Source organism: Panthera uncia (genome assembly GCF_023721935.1).
Source record: "Panthera uncia isolate 11264 chromosome E2 unlocalized genomic scaffold, Puncia_PCG_1.0 HiC_scaffold_19, whole genome shotgun sequence".
Taxonomy (NCBI): Eukaryota; Metazoa; Chordata; class Mammalia; order Carnivora; family Felidae; genus Panthera; species Panthera uncia.
Window position 1 is genome coordinate 13,407,038 of NW_026057588.1, and position 13,645 is coordinate 13,420,682.

Here is a 13,645-nt window from a genome sequence, read left to right on the forward strand (position 1 = left end):
GTTTTTTGCCTGATTCTTTATATAAATGAAATAGTAAAGTACATCAACTTCTGGGTTTTCTCTTTTACCACGATCTCTGTGCTTGGGCCCATCTTAAGGGAGTTTTAAGGAGTAGGTACACATTTTGGCTTTGCGGCACCCTGTCCTTTGAGGGTGGTGTAGTAGACATTGGTTATATTGGTCTGTCCAGCCTCCATTCCCTTTTCTGGTTACCCCGAATTCTCATAGACACACACACACACACACACACACACACACACACGCTGTCGGTCTATGTTTTGGATGCAGCTGAGCCCATCTCTCTGGGGACGAGCCCGTAACCCAGGCCTGATCGTGAGAATCTTCCACCTCCCTGCCCACAGTGATTGTTCAGCAGTGGGTTGGTGGCCCTGGCCTGGCCGGTGACAGCCCGGGTGGGCTGAGATAGGAAGAAAGGGGATCTATCTCCTTTTGTGATGTGGTTCCTGCTGTGGAATCTAAGGCTAGAGCAGCTGGGCGCCAGTGTGAGAGGCAAGCTCGCCTGCAAATGAAGACAACACAGGAAGGCAGAGTGAGGGCTGGAGAGAGTAAGAGAGAATCCAGACCATCTACCTCCTTGGCCCCGGGTCCACGGCAAACTTAACCCGTTTCAGTTACGTGAGCCTATAAGTATCTTTCATACTTAAGCCAGTTTGAATTGGGGTTTTCTGTCATTTGTGGCCAAAAGAGTCCCGGCAAAAGCGGCTGCGCACGTCATTTTCTCACGGAGCCCCGGTGGACATTTCCATTTGCTGGACTCCGCCCTCACGTGGGAAAGGCAGTACCCTCGCTTTTCCTAGTGTGGAATCTGGACCAGGAGCCTCAGCATCGCCCAGGGCCTCGTGAGAAGTGCACATTCTTGGATCCGTCTTTAGGGAACCACCAGCTCTGGAGTGGGCTCCAGCAAGTGTCTTAGAAGCCCTCCAGGGGCTGCGTGCTGAAGCGGGTGGAGCAGAGAGGGCCCCCGCTTGAGGTTCAAGCTGCGTCTCTACCTCTGGCTCTGAGTTTAGGGGAAATACGCCAATGATCCTGCCTCACCTTTTCCACCTGTAAAATGATGCACCTCCTATTTTTTTAATGTTTATTTTATTTTAGAGAGAGAGTGTGTGAACAGGGGAGGTATGGCGGGGGGGGGGGGGAGGGGGAGGACAGAAGATCCAAAGCCAGGCTCTGCGCTGACAGCGATGAAGCAGTGGAGCCCGGTGTGGGGCTCGAACTCAGGAACCGTGAGATTATGACCTGAGCCGAAGTCCAGTGCTCAACCGACTGAGCCACGCAGGCACCCCAAGATAATTCTCAGCCTCCTTTAATGATCTGGATCAGTCATTCCTAAGTGAGGATCCACCGGTCACTCTTTTTTTATTTTTTTAATATTTGTTTATTTTTGAGAGAGAGAGCACAGGCAGGGGAGGGGCGGGGAGGGCGGGGGGGGGGGGAGGGCAGAGATTCCAAAGCGGGCTCTATGATGACAGCAGCGAGCCTGACGCGGGACTCGAACTCACCAGCCGTGAGATCACGACCTGAGCCGAAGTTGGACGCTTAACCGACTGAGCCACCCAGGCGCCCCTCCGATTTTGTAATGCTGTTGTGTGGACCGGTGTGTTACTAGAGGTAAGTCACCCGGAAGAATGCCTGGCACCCCGTCCATGCTCGTTAAAGTGAGATGGGTGGTTTTCAGACTTGGTCGCGCATTAGAATCACCTTGGCGGGCTTGTTGAGACATCGATTGCTGGGCCTTCCCCTCCCCTCGGAGTTTCTTGCCCATCGTTAAAGGGAGCCTGGGAATTTGCATTTTGAACGAGTTCTCAGGCCGAACTGATGCTGCTGGTCCCGGGGACCCTACTTTGAGAACCGCTGACTTAGATGTCACCTTTGCCGGTCTCCAGCTCCCTCTCTGGTGCTTCTGCAGTCACCTCAGGTGCTCTGGAATCGCTCTTTCCGCTGACTCAGGCCTCTGTCCCCCCCTCTCCCTCCCTTCTGGCACCAGTCTGGACAGTTGGATTCTCTGTGCTGGTAATTGGAGCTCCGAGCCCAGCTTTCCGCTGAGAGTGGCCCCAGGCTCCACCTGTTCAGGGCACCTGATTGATGGTTCCATCCACCACAACTGTTCCTTTTTTGGCGGCCTTCAGAACAGTCTCCAGCTTTCTTACATAAGCAGACACCTTTCCTCCCAACCCCGGGGAAGGGGCCACATCACTCCTGACAGCTGTCCGGCTGTCTGTCCACGCCAGCCTCGACCACTCCCACTCACCCGACCCCCATCACAGACATTTCTTTGCTTTGCCAACACAAAGGGCTTTCAAGGCAGCGCCGGGGGCGCCCGGGTGGCTCGGTCGGTTGGGCATCTGACTTCGGCTCAGGTCATGAGCTCACGGTTCGTGAGTTCAAGCCCCACATGGGGCTCGCTGCTGTCAGCGCGGAGCCCGCTTTGGACCCTCTCCCTCTCCCTCTCTCTCTCTCTCTGCCCCTCCCCTCGCTTGCGCTCTCTCCGCCTCTGGCAAAACTAAACATCAAAAAATAACTAAATTTTAAAAAATAAAGGCAGGGCCAGGCACCTGAGACTAATGTCACATTGTGTGTCAGCTGTACTCAAATTTTTACAGAATTAAAAATTACAAAATAAAGACAGGACCAGTCGAGCCCCCTCGGCCAAACTCCTCCGTAATGCGGCCTGCTAGCTGGAGCAAGGAGGTCAGTGCCGCTGGAGCTGAGCACGAAGGGGAGGGTGGCAGATCAGGACAGAGAGAGACCGATCGTACAAGGCTTTATGTCATGAGAAGAGCTAACAGTGGTAAAATTTTTAAATCATTTTTTAAATTGTATATATATTGTATACATAGTACTATATATATACACTATACATATATAAACACATATACATATGTATACTGTATTTACATTATATATAATACTACATAGGATATCGTATATCTTTGTACACACATATTTGCACATTTATACATATCTATATCTATATATAGTTGAAAAAATTATACAGTGAGCACACACGTAGCCACTACACAGGTAAGAAATGGGACATAGCCGGTCAAAATCATCCCTGACATTTGTCAATCCTGGACCAAAAGTACAAATGGAGGCACATGGGTTCACACCCATCTCTTCCCACTTCTGTCCACATCCTGAATCCTTGAGGGGTCATCCATGCATTTATGTGGACACCCTCATCTCCATATGAAAGTGTGGTCCGTCTCCCAGACCACCTCTTGCCCACCCCTTGGATCTAGAGGCGTGCAGACCAGCATGACCTGGCCTGGGTGTCGGGGGCCAGGTGGGCTGGGAAGAGGTGCATACAGGTGCTGGAAGGTTCAGGAACACTTGGCTAGGGGATTCTAGAGAATTGGGTACTCAGCATGGTCTAGAACTTCCCTGTCCAAGAAGGTAGCCACTAGTCACATACGGCTATTTAGATTTAAATTAATAAAAATGAAATAAAATTTTAAAATTCAGTTCCTCAAAAAAGAAAAAGAAAAATTCAATTCCTCAGTAACACTGGCCACATTTTAAGTGCTCGGTAGCTACGTTAGGCTGGTGTGTATCATACTGGACAGTGCACGTAGAGAACATGTCTATTATTGCAGAATGTTCTATGGGACAGTGCTAGTTAGGAAGGAAGCGTGGTAAGGGTTCTGTAAGACAGGGAAGTATGACCCCTAAACAGCAGGCAACAGAAACTGCCTATGAGAATAAACAGAAGTTGGATTTAACAGACAAAGGCTTCAAAATAGCATATGTTCAAATAACCAAGAGGAATCATGATTTTAAAAGTAAAGGGAAGTTAGACAATAATGACTTACCAAATTGAAAATATCAGTTAAGAGTTAGACATTACAGGGGCGCCTGGGTGGCTCAGTTAAGTGTCCAACTTCGGCTCAGGTCATGATCTCACGGTCCGTGAGTTCAAGTCCCGCATCAGGCTCTGTGCTGATAGATAGCTCAGAGCTGGGAGCCTGCTTTGGATTCTGTGTCTCCCTCTCTCTCTGCCCCTCTCCTGCTCACTCTCTCTCTCTCAAAAATAAACATTCAAAAAAAAAAAAAAAAAGAGTTGGGCATTATAAAATAGAGCCAAATGGAAACCTGGAGCTGAAAAGTAAAATAACTGAAATGAAAACTCACTAGAGGGCTCACCAGTAGATCTGAACTAACAGAAGAAAGAATTAGCAAATGAAGATAAATATCATGCATTTCAAAGAATGGAGAGAAAAAAGAATGAAAAAAAACGAACAGAGAGCCCCAGAAAAATGCAGCACACCATTAAGTCAAGCAATATACACATAATCGGAGTACCAAGAGGAGAGGAGAATAAGGAGAAAAATTACTCTAAGAACTATGTTATATAGTTCTGTTATATATTCTAGTTCCTAGAAATATATTCTAGGGGCATCTGGGTGGCTCAGTTGGTTAAGCATTCGACTCTTGATTTCAGCTCAGGCCATGATCTGACAGTTCGTGAGTTCAAGCCCCGCAGTGGGGCTGACAGCACAGAGCCTGGAGCCCACTTCGAGTTCTGTGGCTCCCTCTCTCCCTCTGCCCCTCCCCTGCTCATGCTCTGTCTCTCTCTCAAAAACAAATAAACATTGAAAATTTTATTAAAATTAACATAATGTAAGAGAAAGCAGTTGAGGAAGAATAAAGGAGGAAAAAGGATGTGAGACACATCGAATATAAAAAGTGAGAATTACCAGTCAGGGGTGAATACTTGCTTTACATTTGTGTGACTAAAGAGTCATTCTCATGACTTTTCCAGAAGACAGAAGTTCTGTTCCAAGAGAGCTGGATATTTCCACTATCCAGAAACAGAAATAGGCAGGATTTAATTTTTTTTTAATAAGACAAAACAAAAAAATGGCAAAAATTTTAAGGTACTGAAGAATATAATGAAAAGCAAAACCAATGAATATATATGTATATGAATATATATGTATATTCATTCTCAATATGTGTGTATATATATATATATATATATATATATATATATACACACACATATATATTCATTCTCAAGTTAGTTAACATACCGTGTAGTCTTGGTTTCAGGAATAGAATACAGTGATTCATAACTTACATATAACACCCAGTGCTTATCTCAAAACCAACAATTTTTAACCTCATCTCAAGATCTGAGCCCTGGGTGTACTTGTTGCTACTGGGTTTAACATTTGTTTTGATTACAAAATAATATGCCGTATTTGATCAAACTGAAGATGCCTTGTATTATAAAATACAGCATTGCCCTATTTACCACTAGGAAAGAAAAATTGCTAGCAGTTATGCTGACACAATGCGTTGTTACCACTTACAGTATTTAGCATATATTTACTAAAAGAGCACTTTTAGATTTATTTAGAAAAAAATTTTTTAAGATTTTACTTTTTTAGTAATCTCCACACCCAACACGGGGCTCGAACTCACAACCCCAAGATCAAGAGTCGCAAGCTCCACCGACGGAGCCAGCCAGGCACCCCCTAGAAAAAGATTTTTTTTTGGGGGGGGGGGCGCCTGGGTGGCTCAGTCGGTTAAGCGTCCGACTTCAGCTCAGGTCACGATCTCGCAGTCCGTGAGTTCGAGCCCCGCGTCCGGCTCTGGGCTGATGGCTCAGAGCCTGGAGCCTGCTTCCGATTCTGTGTTTCCCTCTCTCTCTGCCCCTCCCCCGTTCATGCTCTGTCTCTCTCTGTCTCAAAAATAAATAAACGTAAAAAAAAAAAAATTAAAAAAAAGAAAAAGATTTTTTTTTTAATTTTTTAAGTTATTTATTTATTTTTGAGAAACAGAGTGAGACAAAGCATGAGCGGCGGAGGGGCGGAGAGAGAAGGATATACAGAATCTGAAGCAGGCTCCAGGCCCTGAGCAAGCCGTCAGCACAGAGCCTGATGCGGGGCTGGAACCCACGAACTGTGAGATCATGACCTGAGCCGAAATCAGACGCTCAACCGACTGAGCCACCCAGGTGCCCCGAAAAAGATTTTTTTTAACAGATCGCTCTTTGTTATCTACAATGGAAAATACAAGCATAATTAATTGGTTAAGGTATATCTACAACTTCCTCATGCTCAGAATCTGATTTCTCCATCATTTTCCCCCAAAATTTTACTGTGAAAATTGTTAAACATACAGTGAATTTGAAAGAATTTTATAGGGAACATAATATCAACCTAGATTTACCATTCATCTGTGTATATATATATTTTTTACACCTGATTTATACACAGCTATCCATCTATCCGTCCATCAATGCAGACATTTTGACTCATTTTCTCATCTTCTGACTTATTTTCTGACTTAAGAGTTCTTGATGTTTGTTCTTCCCCGTAAACATCGTCCTTGTGAAATCAAGAGTGTTGTTGACGGAGCATTTCTTAGAAAAGCGCTCAACTTTCTTCCTTTCACTGTGTCAATGACAGGGCTACTGGACAAGAACTGGGATTTGTATTCCTTTTTCAAATGGTTTTTAAGTGATATGTGCTGAAACATTACGGGATGCATCAGGACTGCTGTCCAGTGGAGAGCAACTAACTATAAGATGCCCTCAATTACAGGATTAAACCCGATTTGTAGAGATCTTGCAAGGTGAAAAAACAGAGGGGCTCAGAATTAATAAAATCATGTAGACACCACTGATTGAACTCTTAACCGAGTTCACCACTGATTGAACATCACTGTGATGGTTTTCAAACTTTTAATTCTTCTTAATGTTTATTTTTGAGAGAGAGAGAGAGAGAGAGAGAGAAAGAGAGAGAGAGAAACAGAACATAAGCAGGAGAGGGGCAGAGAGAGAGGGGGGAGACACAGAATCCAAAGCAGGCTCCAGGCCCTGAGCCATCAGCACAGAACTCAATGCAGGGCTCAAACTCACGAACCCACGAGATCATGACCTGAGCTGAAGTTGGATGCTTAACCGACTGAGCCACCCAGGTGCCCCACTGTGATGGTTTTCAGATGAGGAAATGTCTCTAAGGTTCTCTGCCCCTCAGTCTCCCTCCATCTAACCTTCATCTCCCCGCCCCCCCCCCCGTCTCTATATTTCCCTCTCTGCCTCAATCACTTTCCCAGTGTCCCCCCACCCCCACTTCTCTCCACCTCCCTCTTTCTCTCTCTCCCTTGTCTCCCATCTCTGCAGCTCTCCCTGTTTTGCAGGCTGCCCTTAAGGTAGTTGAGGGTTCTGACTCTCCTCACTGTTCTAGCTCTTTCTTCTCCACGCTGTAAGGAATGGTGAATTTGTGCTCCGGCTTCCTGGCTGGAGGAAGCTGGAGGAAAGGCAGAGGGAGGAAGTGCTAGGATGGTGGGCTTGTCCCATGAATTTTCAACATTTCTATGCCTTTTGTGATGATCACATATTATTTCATCTTTAACCTGTGAGTGAGCCGGGACGCACTGGCACAGTTTGTAATGTTGAGATATTTCTGTATTTCTGACAGCATCCCTATCATTTCTTATGAATTACTGTCTTAAAACATTGCTGAGTTCAATTGGTTCATATTTGACTTGGAATTTTTCCTTCTGTTTTATGAGTGCCATTTGCCTAGTTTTTTATTGTTTCTCTAGGTTTGCTAAGGGAATTGTGCCAACCATTCAAAAGATTTTTTGTAATTTTTTAAATTTTTTTTTAAATTTATTTTTGAGAGAGAGAGAGCAGGGGAGGGGCAGAGAGAGAGGAAGACACAGAATCCGAAGCAGGCTCCAGGCTCCAAGCTGTCAGCACAGAGCCTGACACGGGACTTGAACCCACAAACCGCAGGACCATGACCTGAGCCAAAGTTGGACGCTTAACCAACTGAGCCACCCAGGCACCCCAAAAGATTTTTTTTAGTTTATTTATTTATTTTGACACCGTGTGTGTGTGTGTGTGTGTGTGCGCGCGCGCGCGCGCGCGCGCGCGGGGGGGGGGGGGGGGGGGGGGGCAGGGAGAGGGAGAAAAATCCCAAGCAGGCTCTGCACTGTCAGCACAGAGCCCATCGCGGGGCTCCATGTGACCGACCATGAGATCATGACCTAAGCAGAGATCAGTAATGGAAAGCCAACCAACTGAACCACCTGGGTGCCCCTCAAAAGATTTTGGTAGCGTTCCTTCCTTTTTCTATTCTCTGGACCACTTTCTAATCCTAGCAATTCTTTGTCTCACTATATGGTAGAACTGGCTATAAATCATCTAATGTCAATCTTAGAGTGTAGACCTTTTACTTCCTCTGTTACTTCTTTGGTTATTGGTAATTCAGACTTTCTACTTATTGTCATTAATATTTCCATGGAGAAACCCTATTTTCATTTGTTTGCTTGTGTGTATTTTGGGGAGTATAAAAAATCCTCTGCTCTGTTGGTGCCTGTAAGGAGCCAGCTGTTGTCGATCCTGATTGGGCGGCAAGGATAAGGGGTGGGGTCTTAAGTCCTGATTGACATTGCTGGAAACACTCCCGTAAACTTGGAGAGAACGTCCTCAGGCAAAGCGGGTCGCAGTGGCTAAATAACACGCCCACTTGGGTTGACCGACCAGTTCGTAGACCTGGGAAGCAGCGGTCCCTGTAAATGGGGTGGAGGAGTGCTGCCCGCCCGCAGAGGGAATGGAGGACCGCACCATCACGGAGCACCATCTGGCATGTTATGTGCGTCTGGCGCCCTCTGGAGCTCAAATGTGGGTAGTGACCCTAGAGTTAGGTAACGCGGCCTCCACCCAGGCGGCGCCCAAATCTTGGCTACACCTATTATCTCAAACTCTCAGGACCTTGCTCGGTGCCCTCCAGGGTCACACTACCGAGTCAGGGTTCCACCACCAGGACCCCTGCTTGCCCGAGGTATAAGACGCAGCTTCCAATTCGTCCAAGGACAGACACCCCCGTCACACGCAGGGAATTGGTTAAAGGTCTCTCCTCCCCACCACCACCCCCCGCCCCCACTTTTTAATGTTTTATTTTTCTTCACTGTTATTACAGCAGAATAATAAGACGAACACGCGTGTGTCACCACCCAGTTTAAAAAATACCTTGGGTTTTTGCTTAACCTTAAAAAATTGTTCGTGGGCGCCTGAGTGGGTTGAGCGTCCGACTGCGGCTCGGGTCATAATCTCAGGGTTGGTGAGTTCAAGCTCGGCATCGGGCACGCTGCTGTCAGCACGGAGCCCGCTTCGGTGTAAGTCTTTCACCTGTTTGGTTAAGTGCATTCCTAAACGTTTTATTCTTTTGTTGCTGTTGTGAGTGGGGTTGCTTTCTTACGTTCTTTTCAGATAGTGCGCTGCCTGTGTGTAGAAACGTGACTAATTTCTGTGTGTTGCTGTTCTATCCCGCAACTCGACTGAATTTGTTTATTAATTCTAAACATTTGTCGCTGGGTTATTTTCTACATAGATGATCGCGAAGAAAAACTCTTCTGTTTCTCCTCTGCTCTCAATACTCCACGTCTGACACCAGTTGTATGTGGGTTTTCCCACACCGAGCACTTCTCAGACCCCGGCGGGGTGTCCTACAATTTAACACCGTTCGGACATTATCTACTTGTCGTAGCATCAGATCCCACAGGGAAAGGTCTCGGTCCTACAAGACTGTCCCCCACGTCCAGCTCCAACTTCAAGTACAAATTGTCACCTGTGCTTCTGACCAACCAGCTAGAAGTCGGGGATTCCCAGTCTCCCTCCGTGGGTTCGATTATTTGCTAGAACTGCTCACAAAACCCAGGTCAACGGTTTACTTATTAGATTACCATTTATTAAAAAGGTTATTGGGGCCCCTGGCTGGCTTAGTCGGTAGAGCATGTGACTCTTGATCTCACGGTTGTGAGGTCAAGCCCCACGTTGGGCGTAGAGTTTACTTTAAAAAAAGGGGGGGGGGAGAATTAAATGGTTATTAAAGATGTGAATGAACAGTAAATGAAGAGACACATAGGGCCAGGTCCAGAAGGGTCCTGACACAGGAGCTGCTGTCCCTGTGGAGTTTGGGATGCTTCATCCTTCTGGCACACGGATGTGTTCTTGTTAACCAACCCAGAAGCTCTCCGAACCCTGTCATTTAGGATTTTTATAGAAGCTTCATTATGTAGGCATGATTGGTGAGCTCACTGACCATTAGTAATCAACTTAACCTCCAGCCCCTCTCCACCCGCTAGACATCAAGTTGTGGGGCTGGAAATTCCAACCCTCTGATCCCAGGATTGGTTCCCTGGCAACCGTCCCTTCCCCACCCCCCAGTTTCCCAAAAGTCACCTCATTAACATAAACTCAGTCTGGTTGAAAAGAAAAGGGCTTTTTAAAAAAATGTTTATTTTTGAGAGAGAGAGCATGCAGGGGAGGGGCAGAGAGAGAAGGGAACAGAGGATCCGAAGCGGGCTCTGCGCTGACAGCAGGGAGCCCCATGTGGGGCTCAAACTCACAAACCATGAGATCATGACCTGAGCCAAAGTCGGAGCCTCAACCGACTGAGCCGCTCAGGTGAAAAGGGCTTGTTTTGAACAAAACACTCATTTCACCTTCAGTGCACTGGGACTGTATCAGGAACCAAGCACAAAATCCAAATATTAGGACAAAAGACGTGCCCCTAAGGCTCTAACCACTGGTGAAATTGCAGGATTTTGAATGCTGTGAGCCAGGAACTGAGGGGGAAGGCTAACATATACAGTTGCCCCTTGAATAACCTGGTTTTGATCTGCGTGGATCCACTTATAAGCTGATTTTTTCATAAAATATATGTCCAGTGCTGTAAATGCCTTTTCTCTTCATTATGATTTTCTTTTTTTTTTTTAATTTTTTTTAACATTTATTTATTTTTGAGACAGAGAGAGACAGAGCATGAACGGGGCAGGGGCAGAGAGAGAGGCCATCAGCCCAGAGCCTGACGCGGGGCTCGAACTCACAGACCGCGAGATCGTGACCTGAGCCGAAGTCGGACGCTCAACCGACTGAGCCACCCAGGCGCCCCATTATGATTTTCTTAATAACACTTTCTTTTTTTTCCAGTTTACTTTATTGTAAGAATACAGTATATTCCACATATACAGAATACGTGTTAACAAAGGGTTTATGTTATACGTAAGGCTTCCGGTCAACAGTAGGTTATTACTAGTTACATTTTGGAGGGAGTCAAAAATTATACACAGGTTTTCAACTGCGTGGGGGTTGGCACCGCTAAGGCCCGTATCGTCCAGGGGTCAACTGTACTTTCTTATTGTACTTCTCACAGGTATCACAATATCACAGTCTACCCCCTGACCTTCGGATACAGATCTCTTAAAGCAAATTGATTATAAAAGTCAAAGGATACTAACACATTACTAGGGTCCCATTTCAGCCATTAATCCAGTCGAATATATATATATATATATATGTGTGTGTGTGTGTGTGTGTGTGTGTGTGTGTCAGGGCACCTGGGTAGCTCAGTTGGTTGAGCATCTGATTTTTTATTTTGGCTCAGGTCATGATCCCAAGGTCATGGGATCGAGTCCTGCATTGAGCCTGCTTGAGATTCTCTCTCTCAAAAAAAAAAAAAAAAGAACAGGATATATATATATATGAAAGTGTCTCCAGGGCAAAGCTACTTAGGTTTGAAGCTGCCATTTGGTCTTGTCAAGGTTCCCAAAGCAGACATACTCTTGGCTTCACCCAGTCAGGCATCTGGTACAGTTGAGCTAAGAGACAGTATCCTCTCTCGTGCTGAGCCTCTTCCAAGGTGTTAATGCAACGTTGAGTCTCTCCCTCATTGCATAACCTGTGTATTCACTCCTTTACCCTCAGCTGCTATTCCTTCTTTTTCCTTTTATGCCCAAACTTTTCCACCCTTGGAAGGCACCTTGAGTTTGGCCACCATACTGGTCTGGACTGCAGGCAGAAGAACGAGTCCCTTCCCCAAGCCCACCCCTCCAGCGGGCGGTCTCCCCCACCAGGCAATACAGTTGCGTCTGCTGTTAACCCCAGTCTTGCCAGATGCCGTGAGGGCACAACCCATCTCATCAGGCCCTTGGGAATTCTGACATAAGGTTTAAAAATACAGAGGTTCTTAGCGAGGAATCGTCCTCTTCCCGGCTTCTGGTGTGGTAGCCCATGTCCTGTGACTGCGGCGTCAGATAGGGTACAAACTGTAGAGGTGATATAGAGAAGAAAGTACATCAGTCCCCTCCCCCACCCCCTTTCCCCAGATCCACAGAAAAGCGGAGGGCTCCATCCAGTGGGGACGCTCCTTTAGCCCAGCTCATGTGGAGTCTGAGAACACACTCGTGAAGGCGTGCGAACCAGTTTTTCATGCTTTTATGGAAAGCATGCACCTCCGCATTTTGGACAACCAGTGTCCGAATTGCTCGTTCCAATTCTCCATCCCGCTAGTGCTCTGGGGAAGAGCTCTCTCTGCACATTGTCAGACACTGTGGGCTGTAGAGTGTGTCCCTCATCTGAAGAAATGACAGTCATCTGTCCACACTGGTGCAATCTTCTAGTTCTCTAGGGTGCCCTGAGGGTTAGCCTGCTTCAAGTTAAAGCACTCCTTGCTTGCCGACTTAAGGCCCTTGATTTGTGACAGAATTAATTTGCTTTCTTTGAGATATGCAGACCGCTGGCCTTGGGGAATAAAGGGCCAAAATGTCCCCAGGCCACAGAGGCCAAGCAAGTCGATTTGAAGTCCCCTTAGCTTTCTGATGAGCCCAGCAATCTTTTAGCAAAATGTTTTTCTTTTTCAAGGTCACACGAATGACTTTACTGACCTCCCTCTCCTCCCCTGTAGACTTTGCCCTCCTTTTCGGAAAGAGCAGAGTATTCTCCAATGACCCCCAGGTACCAGGGAACCAAACCTTCTTGCACAACTCGCCCAAACTCCAGGCACCAAGGAACTCGAACTTCTTGCACAACTTCCAAGCTCCGAGATAACTCTGTAGCTGGCATCATCGAGTCCACATGTAATCAAGAAATGTCACAGACCGCTGCATTCCCTTAACCCCTTTAAAAATCTCTGGGCCAGGCGGAAACCTGGGAGTTGCCCTTTGGACAAGAGTCTGCCTTCTCCCCAGGTGGCCAGCCTCCCGAATAAAGCTCATATTCCTTTCCAATAAAAGCTCATCTCTTGATGGGCAGCCGAACTTGGGTTTCATGAACATGAGCGTGTCCTTCTGCCACGGGGTAGGCAAACCCGGTCCAGAGTCAGTGTCTATTCCTGTCAGATCACATCTGTAGTCCCCCTCCCCGACCTCCTCAGGGCTCCCAGCATCAGTCTCACTTGCCAGCTACCACCAGGTCCGGACCACCAGGGAATCTGCCATATAAACATCTGCAGGCTCTTGTAGGCAGATAAAACAGCTCTTATTGGCGTTTTGTGCCCAGAGGGTACAAGGGGAATGGGTCTAGATCTAGCCCACATCGGCATTGTTGTAGAAATATCCATTCATCCAGGCACCTGGGTGGCTCCGTCGGTTGAGTGGCCAATGCTTGATTTTGGCTCAGGTCATGATCTCACAGTTTGGGGGATCAAGTCCCACATAGAGCTCTGCGCTCACAGCAGGGAGCCTGCTTGGGCTTCTCTCTCTCCCTCTCTCTCTGCCCTTCCCCTGGTATCTAAATAAATAAATAAATAAATAAATAAACATTTAAAAAGAAAAAGAAAAAAGAAATATCCACTCATTGCATGACCACTAGAAGCAAGCATACAGC

At 46.7% G+C, this 13,645-nt stretch overlaps 1 long non-coding RNA gene across 1 annotated transcript; it reads left to right on the top strand.

The window, feature by feature from the left end:
* The first annotated feature begins 1,462 nt into the window (after positions 1-1,462).
* LOC125915773 (uncharacterized) lies at positions 1,463-13,092 on the top strand. The gene is made up of 2 exons (XR_007455741.1): positions 1,463-1,629; positions 12,726-13,092. It is a non-coding gene; the product is annotated as an uncharacterized LOC125915773 (long non-coding RNA).
* The last annotated feature ends 553 nt before the right edge of the window (positions 13,093-13,645 follow it).